At 37.2% G+C, this 12,711-nt stretch overlaps 1 long non-coding RNA gene across 1 annotated transcript; it reads left to right on the forward strand.

Moving 5' to 3' along the window:
• The first annotated feature begins 9,873 nt into the window (after nucleotides 1–9,873).
• On the forward strand, nucleotides 9,874–12,235 carry LOC136832415 (uncharacterized). The gene is made up of 3 exons (XR_010851193.1): nucleotides 9,874–10,128; nucleotides 10,870–11,000; nucleotides 11,716–12,235. It is a non-coding gene; the product is annotated as an uncharacterized lncRNA (long non-coding RNA).
• Nucleotides 12,236–12,711: the final 476 nt, after the last annotated feature.

The raw sequence follows: 12,711 nt of genomic DNA on the forward strand, positions 1-12,711 counted from the left end.
GAATTGCGTGGGTTTTAACCCTTTAAGATTCCACAGATCTGCCTCTTGAAGGATGGAAGATGTGCTCATAGTTCACAGAGTAACGACGTATTTTAGTGAGAGTAAATGCTCGAATTCTTGAAGCAAATATCAAGTGACTTGTCTACAGAACAAGAAGTAGAAAGGTATGTGGAGAGCATTGAATCTACGTTGTTTTGTTCGACTAGTTAATTGGAAGAAGAACGTATACTGCCACCAAATGTAGAGCGAATAGATAACTAACATATGACGAGAGAGAGAGAGAGAGAGAGAGAGAGATTATGGGAACTGGTCACGAATGTAAGCACGCACCATCTTTTTTTTTTTTTCTTCTCTTCCCTCTTCAATCTCCTCTTTCTCCTTTCATCCACAGCCTTCTTTCCTCCTCCACCTCATCCTGACCAGGAGGAGCGTTAGGAGGAGGAGGAGGAGGAGGAGGAGGAGGAGGAGGAGCTGGAGGAGGAGGAGGAGGAGGAGGAGGTAGCAAGCATCATGACCCCATCTCTGGATCAATACGCGTTCGGTCCTGCGGGATATAACAAAGATGAGATGGCCAGAGACAGCCGATGATGGACTACTGAAGCGGACCGACTCTCTGGGAACCCTTGGGAGTTGTAGAAGGAAATATGGAGAGAGAGAGAGAGAGAGAGAGAGAGAGAGAGAGAGAGAGAGTGCAGTACCAGGAATGAATGAATTAATTTCATACTGCAAAATGTTAATTTCATCACTGGTAGAAGATAATATATATATATATAAAAGATATACTTTTATATATATATATATATATATATATATATATATATATATATATATATATATATATATATATATATATATATATATATATATATATATACTGATATACACACACACACAAACGTACATACACACATACATGAAGACAACTGATATTTCGTGCAAAACGTGCATTGATAACAGCGAAAATGAACTAAAAATACTTCCGAGTCCTATTCTGTAGAAAATTAGCAACTGTTTACTGAAATATCTATCTACTACAGTTTCGCTCTTCCTTCTAGTCTAGTCTAGCAATGTCTGCTTTGGAGAGTGAAGTAAAATGGTTTCTATTCGAAGTGTATCTTCACACAAATTCAGAAACCGTGTAGTGTAGATGACATTGCATAGTTGCTAACGGAAAGGAGCCAGGCAGTGCGGTACGCTTTGTTGCAAAACGAATTCCTTAACCGGTCTGACATGTGTCGCAATGGCAAATTTTTAGGTTGATATTTTCATGGCGACACAGAAGTTTGGTCTTTATGCTTTGTCAAAGGTCAGTTGAGGTTCTACGCAAGTTTTTAGCACATATTATTGTATACTTTAAAAAAGTATTGATAAACAATACAATAATGTAGAAGTGGCTCAGGGTATGGTTTATAATAATTTCTCGCCTGTAAGTTCTATTTTTTTCTTACCGTTGGACCGTTTGCTCATCACCATTTACTTCAATGGCATTAATATTCTCATTTTTGACAGGTGGAAGGTTTCATGCCATTTAGTTGCACTGAGATAAGCGTTCCATTTAGCGCTAAAGGCTGCGTTTGCTGGATGTATAACCTAGAAATAGAATCCAAGGAAATGGTTGACACTTATAGACTATAATTAACAAGTAAAAAAGTGCGCCGAAGTTTCTTCGGCGCAATCGAGTTTCGTGTACAGCGTATAATGCTGTATGAAACTCTCAGCCATCGCCCATGAAACTCTCAGCCGCAGCCCATGAAACTTTCAGCCACGGCCCGGTGGTGGCCTGTGTTGTTGGCACATACAGCGTTGCTAAACGCGATCACTGCTGACTTTAACCTTAAGTAAAATAAAAACTACTGAGGCTAGATGGCTGCAGTTTGGTATGTTTGATGATTGGTGGGTGGATGATCAACATACAAATTTGCAGCCCTTTAGCGTCAGATGTTTTTTAAGATCTGAGGGCGGACAGAAAAAGTGCGGACGGACAGACAACTAGCCATCTCAATAGTTCTCTTTTACAGAAAACTAAAAAGTTTGTACCTTGTTTCATGCTTATATTTAAAAGTTATTACTGTTTTCATAATCAGTCAATTAGAAGATTGTTCATTATCTAAAGAGAATGTGTTTTATCAGTAAATTCTGTTCGTTCCTGACTTCGAAAGGTGAGGTCACAACAGTGTGATTTATTTGGTAAATGCAACGTCTGTTCAGTTCTCTTTTCTTTGCTTTGTTACAGTTTAGGTAAAATGGTAAACAAAATCTTGCTTTTTATGATTTAGAAAAGTACGATTTAACTTTTTCTTCTTCTTCTTCTTCTTCTTCTTCTTCTTCTTCTTCTTCTTCTTCTTCTTCTTCTTCTTATATTATTATTATTATTATTATTATTATTATTATTATTATTATTATTATTATTATTATTATTATTTGTTTATTTATTTATTTGTATTATCATTATATCATCATTATTTATTTATTAATTCCTTTACTTATTTTCCTCCGAGCCTGGATCTGGGCTGCAATCTGCTTCCTGAGAATCTGTTTCTTAGATTCCAGCACTGTCCAAATTATCCTTGCTGTGGCCAACCATACACATTTCTGGAGCAAGCCCGGTTCGAGGTTTGCAAGCAGTCCCCTTCAGGTTCCTCCTGAGGTTCTTTGGGGTTATTCCTAGTGCTCCCATAAGATAGGTACTAGTCCAGTCCAGGTTGCCGTAGTCTTCTTATGTCCATCCTTAGATCTTTGTACGTTTAGGGTCTATGGCATAAGATAGGTACTAGTTCCACTTCAGCTTGCCTTAGTCGCCTTATGTCCATCTTTAGATCTTTGTATGTTTAGGGTCTATGGTGTAAGATCGATCTTTAGATCTTTGTACGTTTTGTACGTTCAGGGGTCTGGCGTAAAGATAGGTACTAGTTCACTACAGCTTTAGGGTAGTACTAGTTCCACTACAGCCCGCCATAGTCTCCCTTGACCATCTATATCTTTGAACGTTCAGGGTCTATGGCATAAGATAGTACTAATTCACTCTTTAGTCTCCTTATGTCCATCTTTAGATCTTTGTAGTTCAGGTCTATGGCATAAGATCCATCTTTAGATCTTTATGTCCATTTTAGGGTCAGGGTCTGGCATAAGATAGGTACTAATTCCACTACAGCTTGCCATAGTCTCCTTATGTCCATCTTTAGATCTTTGTACGTTCAGGGTCTATGGCATAAGATAGGTACTAATTCCACTACAGCTTGCCATAGTCTCCTTATGTCCATCTTTAGATCTTTGTACGTTCAGGGTCTAGGCATAAGATAGGTACTAGTTCCACTACAGCTTGCCTTAGTCTCCTTATGTCCATCTTTAGATCTTTGTACGTTCAGGGTCTATGACTTAAGATAGGTACTAGTTCCACTACAGCTTGCCGTAGTCTCCTTATGTCCATCTTTAGATCTTTGTACGTTCAGGGTCTATGGCATAAGATAGGTACTAGTTCCACTACAGCTTGCCGTAGTCTCCTTATGTCCATCTTTAGATCTTTGTACGTTCAGGGTCTATGGCATAAGATAGGTACTAGTTCCACTACGGCAATCCATCTTTAGATCTTTGTACGTTTAGGGGGTATGGCATAAGATAGGTACTAGTTCCACTACAGCTTGCTGTAGTCTCCTTATGTCCATCTTTAGATCTTTGTACGTTCAGGGTCTAGGCATAAGATAGGTACTAATTCCACTACAGCTTGCCTTAGTCTCCTTATGTCCATCTTTAGATCTTTGTACGTTCAGGGTCTATTACTTAAGATGAGGTACTAGTTCCACTACAGCTTGCCTTAGTCTTCTTATGTCCATCTTTAGATCTTTGTACGTTCAGTTCAGGGATCTAGGCATAAGATAATTATCTTTAGTTTTTGTATGTTCACTATGGCATAAGATGGGTACTTGCACCTTAGTCTCCTTATGTCCATCTTTAGATCTTTGTACGTTCAGGGTCTAGGCATAAGATAGGTACTAGTTCCACTACAGCTTACCTTAGTCTCCTTATGTCCATCTTTAGATCTTTGTACGTTCAGGGTCTAGGCATAAAGATGAGTACTAGTTCCACTGCAGCTTACCTTAGTCTCCTTATGTCCATCTTTAGATCTTTGTACGTTCAGGGTCTAGGCATAGGATGGTACTAGTTCACTACAGCTTACCTTAGTCTCATATGTCCATCTTTAGATCTTTTGGCACGTTCAGGGTCTATGACTTAAGATAGGTACTAGTTCCTTATGTCATCTTTAGCTTTGTACGTTCAAGGGACTATGTCTCCTTATGTTTCCATCTTTGTATCTTTGTAGATCTTTGTTCAGGGTCTATGGCATAAGATAGGTACTAGTTCACTGCAGCTTACCATAGTCTCCTTATGTCCATCTTTAGATCTTTGTACGTTCAGGGTCTATGACTTAAGATAGGTACTAGTTCCACTACAGCTTGCCGTAGTCTCCTTATGTCCATCTTTAGATCTTTGTACGTTCAGGGTCTATGACATAAGATAGGTACTAGTTCCACTACGGCAATCCATCTTTAGATCTTTGTACGTTTAGGGTCTATGGCATAAGATAGGTACTAGTTCCACTACAGCATGCTGTAGTCTCCTTATGTCCATCTTTAGATCTTTGTACGTTTAGGGTCTAATGATTTTGTCCTTAGCCCTTGATATTTTGTTTTTGACCTACGAAATCACAAAACAGTTTCATGAGGCTGGATTAATTCTACTCGAAAATTATGGAATAAATAAGAAAGTGATTTATCTTTGGTGCTGGAAGCGCGCAATCATTGGAGTATAAAGTGAAGTACATTTAGGTGTTTGCAGGTAAGTACTGGAGTGGCTAAGTGAAATTCCGTACATGTTGCGTAGGAATCGAACCAGAACACCTTAGGCCAGGTCGTGACCTTTTAATTAAATTCCATTGTAAGATAGTCACAGTAAGAGAGAGAGAGAGAGAAAGAGAGAGAGAGAGAGAGAGAGAGAGAGACTGGCCGAATACTTGCATCCTCGTTGAGATGGTAGCCTCCCATTTTTAATAATGGCATGATGTTATGTGCATTTTGACGGAACGATGATCACTCACGCCTGTTCTCACTCTCTTTCTCTCCATCTATCGACACCAGCAGTGACCCACATCAGCCGATTACCAACCAGGTAAATAAGTAACTGACTAAGTCAACAGAGGCATCTGGATAAAAAGGAACAAGTAAAACTGTGCCGAAGTTTCTTCCGCGCAATCGAGTTTTCTGTACAGCATATAATGAAGGCAACCGAAAACAAATCAATCTTTTGGTGGTCTCTGCATAATGCTGTATGAGCAGCGTCCCATGAAAGTTTAACCACGGCCCGGTGGTGGCATGTCTTAGATAGCCGACAGTCGCACTATTATGGCTAACTTCAACCTTAAATGAAATTAGAACTACTGAGGCTAGAGGGCTGCAAATTCGGAAGTTTGATGATTGGAGGGTGGATGATCAACATACCAATTTGCATCCCTCTAGACTCAGTAGTTTTTAAGATCTGAGTGCGGACAGAAAAAGTGCTGACAGACAGACAGCCGGCACAATAGTTTTCTTTTACAGAAAACTAAAAAAGCGGCAAAATCTCCCTTCCTCTTCCCATGCTCAAACGTGGATCTACTCGGCTGCGAGCCGTGTGTCTCACCACTTGGCAATCAACAAAAGGAATCCATATCAGCATGTGATTCTTGTTGAGGACTAATACCTCTTCATCTTTATAAATAGAAGCCTTTTACGGCTTATTTGGATATAAAAAAAATTCAATATAGATCGTAAATCTTTATTGGTACGTTACGTTTCCAAATTCTTATAAAGTCACATCATGTGAAGTTTTGCGATTAATAATTTTTGCATTTTATTTCAGAAAGGGATAGTTGCTGGGTCGTTACGGAGACTAGTAACAAGCAGTTTTTAACGAGGTGAGCGTTTTATAGGGGATGGTGTGGCGGCATTTAATAAGGCATAGTAGCCGCGCAGGGCATAAAGAGAGCACCATTTACCTGCCTTCCATTGTTATGGTAATGGTATTATCCACAGTGGCTGGTTCTATTTGGAACGCACCCCTCACCCCCTCCGTTCCCCCATGGCCCCGCTCTCTCGTGGCCAGGTTTTTAATGGTGGTCCTGTTCGTTCTTTAGCTGTCATCGGCTTCAGTCGAAGGGCTACCGGGATCGCAAAACGGCCTCCGCCTGACAGACAGGGCGATCGGGAGTCTGCGTTTTACCCTTCGGTGGTGGGATTTCGTTTCCCATTAGTTGTAACTCATTTTTACTTGCGGCCGTTGTCACGTGGATCATTGAACGTTTGATTATAAAAAAAAAAGAATTACGTGTATTTATTCATTTTACAGTCTGGCTGATGATTACCTAGTTTATTATGTATCATTAGCAACTACAAAATACTCTTGCATGAAGGCGAATAAAGCAGAATTTTAGCCGTGCTTTTGAAACAGTTATGATGTAAATTCAAACATAAATTGATTTTTGATTGATTTATGAAATTTGGGCCGTCAGGCGAAGCACTGAAAAGTGAAGCATACCTTAGTTTAACCAGACCACTGAGCTGATTAACAGCTCTCCTAGGGCTAAGAACCAATTGGTTACCTAGCAACGAGACCTACAGCTTATTGTGGAATCCGAACCACATTATACCGAGAAATGAATTTCTATCACCAGAAATAAATTCCTCTACATTGGCCGGCCGGAGACTCGAACTCGGGCCTAGCAGAGTGCTAGCCGAGAACTCTACCGACACTGAGGCCCTTTAGGCCATTCAGCACGTTAAAGGCAATGAAAAGATGATGTGGGAGTGATCGGACAGCAGTATAGATCCTGAAAATAAAGGAGATGAAGTAAAACGATCTCAAGGTAGAAAAAACCCACAGTTGCACTTAAAAGAAACAATTAGGGGTATTGAATAGCTAGACTGAAACGAAGAAATGGAAGTGGAGGTAAAGTAAAAGTGTAAAAAGTGGATGCAACTAGGGTCCCAGGGAACGCTGCAGACACCCTTTATTAACGCTCAGAAGGTACCATGTGAGGCGTACTGACGGCACTGCCCCTCTACTTGAAAAAATGCAGTTTATTTGTTGTAAGAATGATTAGTGATCTACCGTCCCTCTCAGTCATTCATAATCACATTCTTTGTCAATACTGTTGCGATAAACGTTTGATTTCTTACTACGGGGACGTTCACGGCCCTAATCAAGAATATCGATATCGATATGTATGTATGTATGTATATATATATATATATATATATATATATATATATATATATATATATATACATACATATATATATTATATATATATGTATGTATGTATATATATATTATAATCTTAACAAGCTCACTGGACCATATGCCTACACCCACGTAGAATAGTAGTGGATATATATATATACATATATATATATATATATATATATATATATATATATATATATATATATATATATATATATATATATATATATATATGAAGGCTGAAGGCTAGAATATTCAGGGACTCGATGAGATTACATGTAAAACAGTTATAGTACTGTGATGAAATTGTGAGTGAAAAACCTCTCTTTATGAAATACTCAACTCAGAGAATGTCTAGAGCTTAAAAATGACATGAACAAAACAAACCCAGACTTTACCATTTCTGGACGGTTGAGGCAAAATAGAATTATGCAGAAACTACAGGAAGGAAAATTCCACACCAGGGTGAATCTGAACTTACTGCTCCGACTTGATAAGTTCTAGCAGATTTGGCTTACGTGAATGGACTGAGTCATGGCTGCTTCCTGGTAAATCTAAACCTGCAAAAAAAGAAAAAAAAACGCATTAACAGACGTGAGGTGTGGCAAACAACAACAATTTTTGGAATACTGACACATTAGATAATTGGATCTGACTCTATTTAAATGAAAAAGTGAGTAACATATTTTTTCATTCTATGATACAAAACGGCCATTTCTTCTTTCAAATATAAAATTCTGGAAATACTGCATAGTTAGGTTTTTTAACTAGCCACTCCATAGGCTTACAACTACATGCAAACAGATGTTTTATGGCGTGTTTAAAACTACATTTAGTTTAAACTCTCGTCTTACTGAATAGATTTCACATGGTAAAATATGAACTTAATGAAAATTTGGAGGCTGAAAGTTAACTTTTATTAAGCCAGTATCTTATAGTACAGAAAATTTAATGAAAAACAACTTTAATAACGTTGTCATTAAACGAAAATACGATCTCGTTGGTTATCAATTCCTATTTATCTTACGAAATAGTTTTTTTTATCAGAATTTTCGATGAATGATCTGTTACATTTCATTGATAGTTACACTGTAATCTTTTCCAGCTGCATTCAAGACAACTATGTACAGTTTTGGACAAAACAAAATCATTTGTTTTTCGTTATCTTTTTATATGTATATATTTTCATATGATTTCAACTTTAAAAAATTGTTATTCGAGTGTTCGTTTAGTTTTGACGTTGCAGCACTGAGTGTGCACATTTTGTTACATAACTTTCTGAATATCTTTATGTTAATTTGAACTAATTATAGTTAGATTCTTAATTCACATCACTAGGCGGCTTTATTCCCCTATGGCCTTTTAGTCTTGCTTGGCAACTAAGGCGAAAGACATCTGCATTGGAGGATAAATTAGCCAGTTGTCGACTTGGCCCTTGATCAACACCGGAAGGTATTCCATGACACTGACGGCGGCCAACAGCCTCTTTCACCTCCCTTTCAAGTTGCTTGCTAATCAAGGTTCATTTAGGTTTCTGTTCTCTAGGCATTACAAAACCTTCCGGGATTTTAATGACATTTACGCAAACCTACCGCCAGCGTTATTCTGTGACTTGGATATCGCCAGATAAGATCATCTACCATCCATTTTCTACATTTGACTGCTGAGGGGTTAGTACTAAACACGGCAAAATAGTGGAGGTGAGTCACTGTTCCGCGTGTTTAGTACTAGCCCATGAAGGATCAAATAGTTTTGTATATAGTTTGAGGAAGTAGTTGCCATAGGCCTTAATTGGGTTGTTTGATAGATAGCATCCTAATTTTTGGTAAGTCGCGAATAGCTCGGTAGATATCATACTAGAGTAGCACAGAATGATCATTCTAAAACCACTGAACGAGAATCAGATTACAAAAGGATACATGAAACAGCCTAATAGCAAGAGAGACTCGCACACATGCACGCACATACAGATAAGGTTTACAGGAATAATGATTGAAGTAGAATGAAAAAAAAGAGAGGGAACTGAAATTGAATACTACGAAATTACCTAAAGAACTTGCTCGTTTCTTTAGTATTGTATCGGATCCCATAAAGGGGAGTTTTCATTAAAAATATATTTCCAAAATGGACCGCTCAATATTCATGACATTTTCATTAATATTATGATTCATCATTTCATTTACTATTTCATTCACCATAGCTCATTTCCTAGCAAAATGTTTGGGACAATAAAGCTTGGTTTAAGCAGCTTGACATGACAAGGAAGTGAGTTTAGTACTTTTTAGATATTTTCACTATCTGTCAATGTCCTTTGCTGTGTAGATTTGGCAAATCCCCCTCACCAATCGGGTAGCTGAAGTTGTTACGGTAACATCACAACGATTTTATCATTGTTGGCCACTTAAACGTTTGAACATTTATCTTTTGGTATGTTAATGCTATTGGTATGTTGTGCTATTGTTAGTGGTAATTAAGTAATTTTCTCTATCATTTCAATGTTATCGAAGAACTATATATCCGGCGATAAAACGTCAGTAAAGTCCATTCAGTCGCAATACATGCAAAAACAGAAGACGCACGTTGTCTCGCTTCTTAATGATCCTTGTCTGACTCTCCTAAATGATCCTTACTTCACTGAAACCACACCATACGAAAGTTCACTTACTGCTTCAAAGTGGACGAAGCTTTCTGTGTTTTGTTTGACAGTGGAACTCAACGGTTTATAGACGATTCCCTTCTGACGTTAGCGAACACATTCTCCGCTTGCTGTATTAAAGTTATATGTACTCTTGTGGAAATGTGATGCATTGTACGGTTTAGTTCGGGAGTGAGGCTTTATTATCTTTGCTCTCGGTAAGTTTGGATTATTTTGTTATATAAGCAGTTTCACTCAAAAGATTTTATTCAAAACTTTAATATATCCTTGTTTTGACTCTTGGGGTTATAGCTCTATATTGACTATATTTAACTGATAATTTAGCCTTGCTATTCAATACTTAAGGTTATAGCTTTATAATTTTACTGAACTTTATGTACAGTTATTGGTTTAAATGTTAATTCAACTTAAATCTTGTGTTGGTTTCAAATGTTATTCAGACTAGACCACCTTTCCCCATTCGCCGATTGTCACATCCTTGCTTATTTGTGGGATACAGTGAGTAGTTTTAGAAAATTTTCTTTGATGTTAATTACATATCCCCGTAAACTTGCGTTATATCGTTGTGGTCACTAAACATGTGTTTAATTTATTTAGTGGGTCAGTGATCTGTGTACTACGAACTGAATCCCTTTCAGGACAGGTAAGTCCGCAAGATTTTGTCCGTATTGCAGTATTGTGGATTATGTGCTTTACTAAATAATGGAGATTCGCAACGTTCTGTGAAGGTTAGTCTCCTGTTCTATGATAAAACTTTATACCAAAAAAGTGACATTGGTGGAAAAGCATAGGTTTTTAATGTACTCAAATTATGCATATGAATTCTTACGTTGGGACACTTTTTTTTTTTTTTGCCATATCTTGCATAAATATGGCATAATATCATTAAAGTCACTTTGGCTATACCTTTTCTAATCACTTTTAAAAATTACTTCCAGGTACTAGTGAATCGGAACTTTATGGAGCTAGATAACTTCCTGTGAGAAATAGGACGTCTAAAGACTACCGCTGTATCCACAAGACTGGAAAAATGGGGTTCATACTGAAGGTTGGTTTATTAAAGATTGAGGTAAGAAGCTTTTTTCTTGTAACCAAACAGTGTTTTACCTCCACCCCTACAGGGCGGTTCCCCTGTAGGGGTGGAGGCGCCTCTCGTTCCCTGTACCTATAGGTCGTCAGACCTATAGGTAAGGGTAGGAAGGTGTGAACTACTAATCGGTTTTTCTTTCAGGTGTAAACCCCAAGAGTGTAAAAATTAAATAGTTTTCTAATTTTCTTTTAGGATTTAAAAGTAACGTAACTGCTTAACTAACAAGTTTTTCGAACTTTGGCTTTTGTTTTTGTTCATTTGATTTTAACAATTTTTAGCTGATTAGAAGCAACAAGTAATTTTAACAACCACAATGCCCAACTTAACTTTTTGGAATTTAATGTAACGTTAATAGTTCTAATTAAATTTTTAATTAAGTTCTCTTAACTTGACTAGTTAGATTAGTGCTAATAATATAACGAGCAATATGAAATTCATACAATATACAAACTCCAGTTATTTTGTACAAAATGTAAATTCAGATTATAATTGAACTGTTCGTTTACATAGTATTCCTAACTGTCCGACCCCATGCTTGAAAACACTTAATTTTTCTTTAATTTTATTTTGGATGAAATTTTAAGTTTCATCTTAAGTGAAATTCGAAGTTAACGTCGAAGTTAACATGAACTACAATCTGTCACTTAGGTGATGCTCTTGCAATTTTTTTATTTAAATTTTCTTCTATTTACAGAGTAACCTTTCTGAAATGGATATTTAAGGCAGTGAAAGCACTACTTAAGTTGTCCAAGAACTTTTGTTGGTTTTACCCCTCACAAGAGCTTTCCAATTTAAGCTGATGTGAGTGATGGAGCCTGGCATTGATGGAGCCTGGCATTGATGGAGCCTGGCATTGATGGAGCCTGGCATTGATGGAGCCTGGCATTGATGGAGCCTGGCATTGATGGAGCCTGGCATTGATGGAGCCTGGCATTGATTACATTATTGAGCTTCACTTATTCGATGCTTAGGTTTCCAAGCTGAGCTGATGTGAGAATTGGTACCTGGCACTGATGGAGCCTGGCCTGGATGATTACTTTATCATTAAGCTTCACTTATTCGATGGTTAACCCGTGTAACTATTTGGAATTTCAATAAATTGTTGATGCATATGTAAATTTGAAAGTTCTTACTTCCCACCAGTAAAAATTAACTAACCAGTAAAAGTTTAAGCTGGGTTATTGGTAATTTTAAAACACAAGTGGTCTTTTAGTGCTTGTTATCAGTATTTGAAATTAGTGTTGCCTTTTTCCTGATTCTGTTTTTAATTTTAATTTTTGAGTAAATTAGTTTTGGGTAAACTTTGAACAGATTTAATAGCATGGAAGTTAAACTACTGAACATTACAGTTAATTGTAAACACTGAAAAATTTTCTCTAAATGGACTTAAGGAGAACACTATGGTTATTGGGTGAAAGTCAACATGCATAGCTGTTGAAAATTAAAGTTAAAAGTAGCTTACTAGATAATATAGAAGTTAATATAGAATTTAAAATTACTTTCAGTGTATAGTTAATACCAATATGAAACTTTGCTTTGACCAATCGTGATAAAATAAAAAATATAGGTTTGGCTTATGTGCGGAGTGTTTAAACCAATTAAGAAATAAATGGGGGGTGGTTTAGCTGTATCTTAAAATTCTTAAGAATTCGGGTGATCTATTGAGTTTCTGTGACTTGCCTTTTGGAGA

This window comes from Macrobrachium rosenbergii, chromosome 49 (genome assembly GCF_040412425.1).
Source record: "Macrobrachium rosenbergii isolate ZJJX-2024 chromosome 49, ASM4041242v1, whole genome shotgun sequence".
In the NCBI taxonomy this organism is placed as follows: Eukaryota; Metazoa; Arthropoda; class Malacostraca; order Decapoda; family Palaemonidae; genus Macrobrachium; species Macrobrachium rosenbergii.